The sequence below is a fragment of the Cupressus sempervirens genome, chromosome 5 (genome assembly GCF_028749045.1).
Source record: "Cupressus sempervirens isolate cs-2001-9-10 chromosome 5, ASM2874904v1, whole genome shotgun sequence".
In the NCBI taxonomy this organism is placed as follows: domain Eukaryota; kingdom Viridiplantae; phylum Streptophyta; class Pinopsida; order Cupressales; family Cupressaceae; genus Cupressus; species Cupressus sempervirens.
In genome coordinates, this window is record NC_143122.1 from 215,786,108 (window position 1) to 215,793,738 (window position 7,631).

Sequence of the window (7,631 nt, forward strand, 5' to 3'; positions counted from 1 at the left end):
TAAAGTACTACCCACATATCATTACAACCATGTAAACTGAGTTCAAATTAATATTTAGAATCTAGGAACACATCAAGAAAGACATACGAAAGGTGAGACAGATTTGGCATGTTTACTCAGCCAAATTGATTTAGCCATGTTTACCCAGCCATTTGGAGCTAACATAGTAGATAGTTTGATCCCACAATGAAAGGTGAGAGAGATTTGATAGTTGGCAACTTTGTACTGGCCAACACTAAAAGTTTTAGCATCACCTGAGATGGCATCGTAAAATGAAAATAGACTATGATCTCCAAAAAGTGAGAGAGGTTATTGTAGGTCTCTACAACATAGTCTTGTAGGAACTAGAATCACATTCATACCTCGCATGAGCTTTGAGATATGCCTCGTCAAAGATCGTAGCCCTATGGAATTTAGTGACCCTTAGGGACATTCTAGTTCAGCCCGCCCAAGAATGTTTGAGTGCGAAAGGAGATAGGACAAGGTTGGGGATAGCGTTTACCCAACCACCTAGAGCTAACAGAGTAGACAGTTTGATCCCACAATGAAAGGTGAGAGAGATTTGGTAGTTGGCAACTTTGTACTGGCCAACACTGCAAGTTTTAGCATCACCTAAGATGGCATAATACAATGAAAATAGAGTGTGATCTCCAAAAAGTGAGAGATTTTATTGTAGGTCTCTACAACATGATCCTGTAGGAACTAGGATTACATTCATACCTCGCACGAGCTCTGAGATATGTCACGTGAAAGATCACAACCTATGGCATTTAGTGACCCTTAGGGACGTTTTGATTCGACATGCCTAAGAATGTTTGAGTGCTAAAGGGAATGGGATGAGGTTGGGGATAAGTTTTACCCAGCTACCCAAAGCTAACAAAGTAGACAGTTCAATCCCATGATGAAAGGTGAGAGATATTTGGCAGTTGGCAACTTTGTACTGGCCAACACTACAAGTTTCAGCATCACCTGAGATGGCATCATAAAATGAAAATAGAGTGTGATCTCCAAAAAGATAGAGAGTTTATTGTAGATCTCTACAACATGGTCCTATAGGAACTAGAATTGCATCCATAACTCGCATGAGCTCTGAGATATGCCTTGTCAAAGATTGCGGCCCTATCGCATTTAGTGACCCTTAGGGATGTTTCAATTTGGTGTGCCTGAGAAAATTTGAGTACTGAAGAGGACATGGTGAGGTTGGGGATAGGGTTTACCTAGCCATCTAGAGCTAATGGAGAAGATAGTTTGATCCCATGACCCTTTTTCATCTAAGTTACAAATTTGAGCAACTTTTACAACTTTCAACAATGCAACTTTGCACAAAAAGTATAATTTTTACATTTTTCACTTGATTCCAATTTTGTGAGTTACAAAAGATTCAGAAACAATAAAATAACTTATTTCCAAATGCTCATCCCTTTACCAATTCCCAAACTCCTGCAAAGTTGTCAGCATTTTTACAATTTTGCTTTGACAACTTTTGCAATTTTTTGCAATTTTTGACATGTTAACTCCTAGATCCCTAAAACTTAACCTAATGACCCTAATGAAATTTATAACCTTCTAAGAAACATAAAATTCTTTTTTTCCTTTAAAAATCACCTATATTGCTCATTTTTATGCCTAAAAAGTGGCCCATAGGCATATTTGACACAAAACCCCACAAATAAAAATAATGACTAGGGGTGACTTCCAAGCATGAAAAGTATCTATTTAGGTCCAAACTAACATGAATCCAATGTTAGATTCAAACTATGCAACTTTCATTGGCTAGTTGCTTCACAAACTCAATGTTAGGCTTCTAGGCTTGAACATGGAAAATCACAAACATCTCCTCACAAATCAAAGAAAAGAATCATGGATTTGGATACCCTTTTGGGTTTCATACAACATAATAAAGCCTTGGGATCTCAAGAGAAGTATGCAGCAACTAAAATTTTTAAGGCTCACTTAGGAATGTAGGCAATTAGGCATCCATTAACAAAGGAAGTACCCTACGCCTTGAGAAAAAATTCAAACCAAATATTAGAGCATGAGGGGGATCATGTAAGATGACCACATACTAATTTTCAAGCCTTGAAACCTTCTTTTTAGTGAGTTATGGAAGATGTTGCTACGAATTTCTAGCATGCACATGGATCTTGCATGCCTAGGGCATCAAGTTTTTCTCTCCATCCTCATTATTTTGACCTAAAACCAAAAGGAACATAAAAAAAATTGGCCTAACTCAAATTCCACCAAGGGTCATTAATTTCCCATGGTGGAACCTCAAGATATGAGGGAAAATAAGTGAAACCCTAGGTAATGGCACAAAATGGGGATAAGGGTTAGTAAAATAGGAATATCTTGAGTTGTAGAGTGAATTAGAACCTCATTCCAAGTGCAAAAAAAAGAAGATTCACAAATATATCCAACTATACTAGATATCCATACTTATATGTGATCAACTTGACCAATGAGTAGCAAAAATTGAATAAAACTTAGAATTTTTGCCTTTTTCTTTGTTGTTTCAATTTTGTACAGATTGGTAGTAGTGAAATTTTGGTATGGTTGGTATGTACAAATTGGTAGTACTCATACTTCTTTTGTAACCTAGCTTAATCTGGCCAATTAGGTCTGTGACTCAAAGTGGGCGTTAGTTGGTGCTGGAATAGAGTCAAAGTTTGATCTTTTGGAATCTCTAAGAAGTGGTTAAAGGGTGTCTAAAGAGGTGAAAAGATAGTGTGGTCCTTTGATGAGTGTCTAGTTGTATGAATTAATGCTGATCCATTAGCATTATTTAGAGATATATGGAATAGGAGGATGGGCCTTATTCATCATGGATAACTTAAATTTCTTCAAGAGATAGTGACATGTATTCTAGAGATAAGCACAAATCATTATGATGCATGTAAAGGATATTTTTTGTGGAAGTTTACAAAAGCATCTTTTCTAATGAGTGACACTAGACTTGAGGTTGTTCTTGATCTAGTACAAAGGGAATACCAGGGAAGGAATCAAAATAGATTGAAATATTCCTTATAATATATTAGTAGAATGGAGTTGTTGAGAGAAAGAATCATTCTATACATAAGGTAGAAAGTGTTATATGCTACATGACCAGGACCTACCTTGTTACCTATGGGAAGAGACATGTAGTACAATAGTAGACACATACAACAAATCTCCACACAAGATGCTAGGGAAGATGACACCAGAGGAAGCTTTCATAGGGAAGAAGCTAGATGTTAGTCACTTCAATATATTTGGAAGTTTGATATATTTTCATATTCCAAGTGATACACATGTACTAAGTAAGATATGACTATAGATATGGGGTACTTTGTTTGGTATAGTAAAACCTCAAAGGAATATAAGAATTTTCTTCCGAACACTAGAAGAGTTATACTCAGATGTGATGTTAAGCTCATGGAGGAAAAGGGATTTAGAAGGTATAAATGTTTTCTACTAGATGATCAAAGTGAGTAGTCGATAAAAGCTACAAGGATAAATCAACCAAGTCAAAGGCATCAAATCTTAAGTATAGTTACTAGTACAAAGTAGGATCATGTGGTGAGGATTCACAAAATATGGAAAATCTGGTGCAACATGAAATGCATCAAGAAGATATAGAGGTTGATAGTCCATCCACTATAGTTGGAAATAGGAACCATGAGGTTAAAAAAAGGCATAGGGATACTCAAGAAATCATGGGAGATCCTAGGAAGAGTATGATATAGTAGAGAAAACTAGCCAATTTTATATGCATGATAGAAAGTTAATATTTGATTAGTGTCTTTTCTGATATAGAGTATTCTCACATCTATGGATTGATAAATGATAACCCATGAGGCATGGAAAAAGCTATAAGCTATTTGTAAAGGTGACAGGTATGTTAAGCAATCTGAGTTTTAGGGTCTTTAAGGGAAGTATGAAGATATAATGGTGAGTGAAAGTGAACTATTTCACCATTCATGTAGAGAGTGAATGATATAGTTTGTTCAATTATAAGTAGAGATGGCACCTTAAGTGATGTAGAGGTTAGTGGTCAACCAATGATTTGATGTAGAAACAACTAACTATCCCTTTTCTTTGAAACAATGCCCTTATATCTTCCTTAAATGTAACTAAAACAATGACCCAACCCACTCAATCTTTTATCAGAGAATAGTAATTCAAAAGGCTTAACCCATTGAACTTCACATCTTTGGATCCACAAGACTAACTGAGGTAACAACAAAACTTCAATAATAAATTCACAAAGTTGAATGGTGCACAAGGTTCACTAGGCTTCTTAAAGGCACTCAAATGCACAAATTTGGAATATACTGTCAACTATCTATTTCAACCTCACAAAGTGTTTTAATAGACTTAAATGGAAATTTTTCAATAGGTTTTGTAACCCCAAAACTCAAGTTCATGCACAGACCAAGTTACCCCCCTTGACTAGGCTACTCTCTCTATTAGGTAAGCAAACACTATTTTTTGGACTTATCTCACAAACTTTCCAAAATACCAATCAAATAAACACTTGTTTTAGATATCCTTTTCAAATTTTTATAGCCTACCTAAAAAAATATATCACTTCTTTGTAAACATTGTATAGAATAGGGCAGTTTGTCTCAAAATTAGGCCTAATTAGGCCACTTTTACAAAGAAAGTTTTCTTTAAACTTAGCTCCATGCTTCCAAACTTTCTAAAATGTGGTATTTTGATGCCAAACTAAGGATTCCATAGTCCTTTTTCCAAGTTGACTCTTTTAGGCATGCTTTCCAACAAACCCTCTCATTAAATGGTGCAAAACAAGAGTTTTATGGTTCTCCCACTTCCAATCACTTCTAAGACTTGTTCAAAGAATAAAAACCATATTTAAGACATTAAATAACTCATCCAAACATAAAATCATACCCTCATTAAGGTAAATGTTCTACTGGTGTACTTGTAGTAGCGTTTTCCTCTCTTTTTCCCACTATTAGTCATGGTGATCACCCCTTAAATGTTTCTTCCTACACTCAAATCAGTTAGTAGCATTTGAAACATGTTATAATGGGTCCATAACCCAAGAAGTAGTAAGAAAATACCAAAGAATGGATCAGATCATCATTAAACCCCTCAAAACAGTTAATTTTTGGGGACTGTTACAGCACTGTTAGTGTAAATAACAAGACAATGAGACTTTTAATGCTTCAAGATCACTTTAAACAACCATGAAATTACTGTATGAAAGTCTTAATTCATCCCTACAAGAGTTGAATGCTGCAGTCAATAAAGATACAATGAAATCATTCAAAGAAATAGTGCAAATGGCAAGAAAAACTAAACTTTATTCACTCAAATATGGAATTTCCATACAATACCCTCTTCTTCTTCTTCTTGTTCAGATCCTAGGTCTCTCCAAGCTTTATAAATTCCTATTCTAACCTCCTCTATTCAGTTGTGGGCCTTTACAACTAATAAAACATTAAAACAATTCTAAAAAACCCCTAATCCTAACTAGCCATTAGGCTTATTTCAAATTTGAAACTTTTTAACAAAATGACTCTAACTAACTCTTAATGAATACTAATACCTTTCAACTAATCCTATGACTTGATTAAACTTATTGATAAGTCTTTCTAGATTCCTAAGGCATTATTAGCCCATTTACATTGCATTTTAGATCCAAGGTCTCTATTAGGACCTTTTGGACATTTATTCATTACATTGCATTTTTCATTACAAAAGGCCATAATAGGCTTCAAAATATACCAATGTATTGGCTTTGTCGTCAAGATCTCCTCCTTAGTCCTTGGTGTCTTCAATCAATGTATCTTTATAGAATGATCTTGGTGCCCCTACACCATTAAGCAATTATGATGAACATGAGTAAAATTATGAGATCTTTGCCTACATGTTATAATGAAAAGGCCATATCTATTTTGAAATTAAGAACTATAAAACAAGTTTCAAGAGAAGCTTAGGCTGGAAGACTTTTTTTTCTATTAGATGACTACTCTTGGTAATAAGCTACCAAATATTGAAACTACACTCAAATCTAATATTTATAAGGATAAGGAAGAACTTTTGAAAGATAGTAGCTATGCTAAGTGTAAGAATTTTCTCAAGGAAAAAAATGAAAATGACAAGATCTAGTAGCTCAATCAATAACACAAATTTTCCAATTGTTGGCCAACACTGTTGCAGGAGCACCAAGGTCACAAGTAGGAGGCAAGATAAATAGTTGGGACATTGATGGATCCTTAGGTGGATTGGAAGAAAAATGGCCTTATAAGGTCATTAAAACTTGTAATGAGTTTAATCATGGACATGTGATCTTGTTTTGATCATAGATTTATCACATTGTAATGAAAGCTTTAATGTAAGCCTTAATGGCATTATTGTGCCTATAAGGTGCCTAGGGGTCACTAGGAATGGATTTGGATTGATCCTAGGTTAGTGGTGGATAGAAAAGACCTATAAAGGTCTTGAATAATGTAATAAGACTATCAAACCCTCTAAAAGATGTAAAAGGCACTAAAAGTGCAATATTTTGTAAAATTGCCAATATTGGCAATATTAGCCAAAATGGGCTTAATGGATTGATGTAAGGGGTTCAAAGGGTAGATATGAGTTTTGTTTAATTTTTTGTGTTTAATAAGTTCTAAAATTTCCATATTAATGTAATGGGATAGTCATGTAGCAAGGAAGATCAAAAACTTGTCAATTGAGAATTAAAAGTGTCAATTTGACAACAAAATAAGGTGATTAATGCACAAAGGTGGTTAGAGTGGTAGTTAGAGAGGTTTCATTTGGTTTTGAGAGTCTAAATGAGTTTAAAACCTTATTCCCATTTGTGGGAGAAAATTTTGGATGGTCAAAATTGATTAGTAATGTAAGAGTTTTGAAGTTTGAGCAATGAATGCATAGTTTTCCCTAAAATTTTGATCAAAAATCTAAACTTGTAACTGTTGTAATTTCATTTTCATAGTACCTTTTGATATGATTATTTTTGGAGGTGATAGGGAAATTTTTTAACTTTCATTTAGCATTGGTATGAGGATTTAATCAATCATTTTGTATTTTTCATATTGACTGTCCTAAAATCTACTGTAGGTGACAGTTTAAGAGGGGTTTGAGAGTCATTTTGTGAATCTGACCCATTCTACTTTATGTGATTATTGGGGCTTGTGGAATGGGTCAGAAATATTATAAAATATGTTCTTTAATTATTCATGTGCAGGGAAGAACCTGGAGTTGAGTTTTTGATGCCCAAGGGTATTGGGTTGAGTAAGAAAGAGTGCATAAAAAGGGGTATGTGACTGTGCCAAAGGTGGATTTAGTGTTTTCTCCAAAAAAGAGTTGCATTTTATGTTTTAAGTCACTAATATAGCAAAAGTGAAGGTTTTTGAACCATTTTGGGGTTCTAGAGACATTGCAAAGTAAGATTTCTAGAAAGCCCTAGGGTAAAGGGGCTAGAAAGGAGGGTTTTGTAAAAACCATTGTAAAGTTGAACATGAGACCAAAAAAATAGAAGAATCCTTGCATTTGAGTCATGTATTATGACTTTTTTTGATCATGGGAGTTCTAGGAGTCAAGGGATTGTGAGCTACTTTGTAAATGGCCTCAAACTAGGCCTAGTTGGTAGATTGAAATAGCCAGTTTTGAGTGAT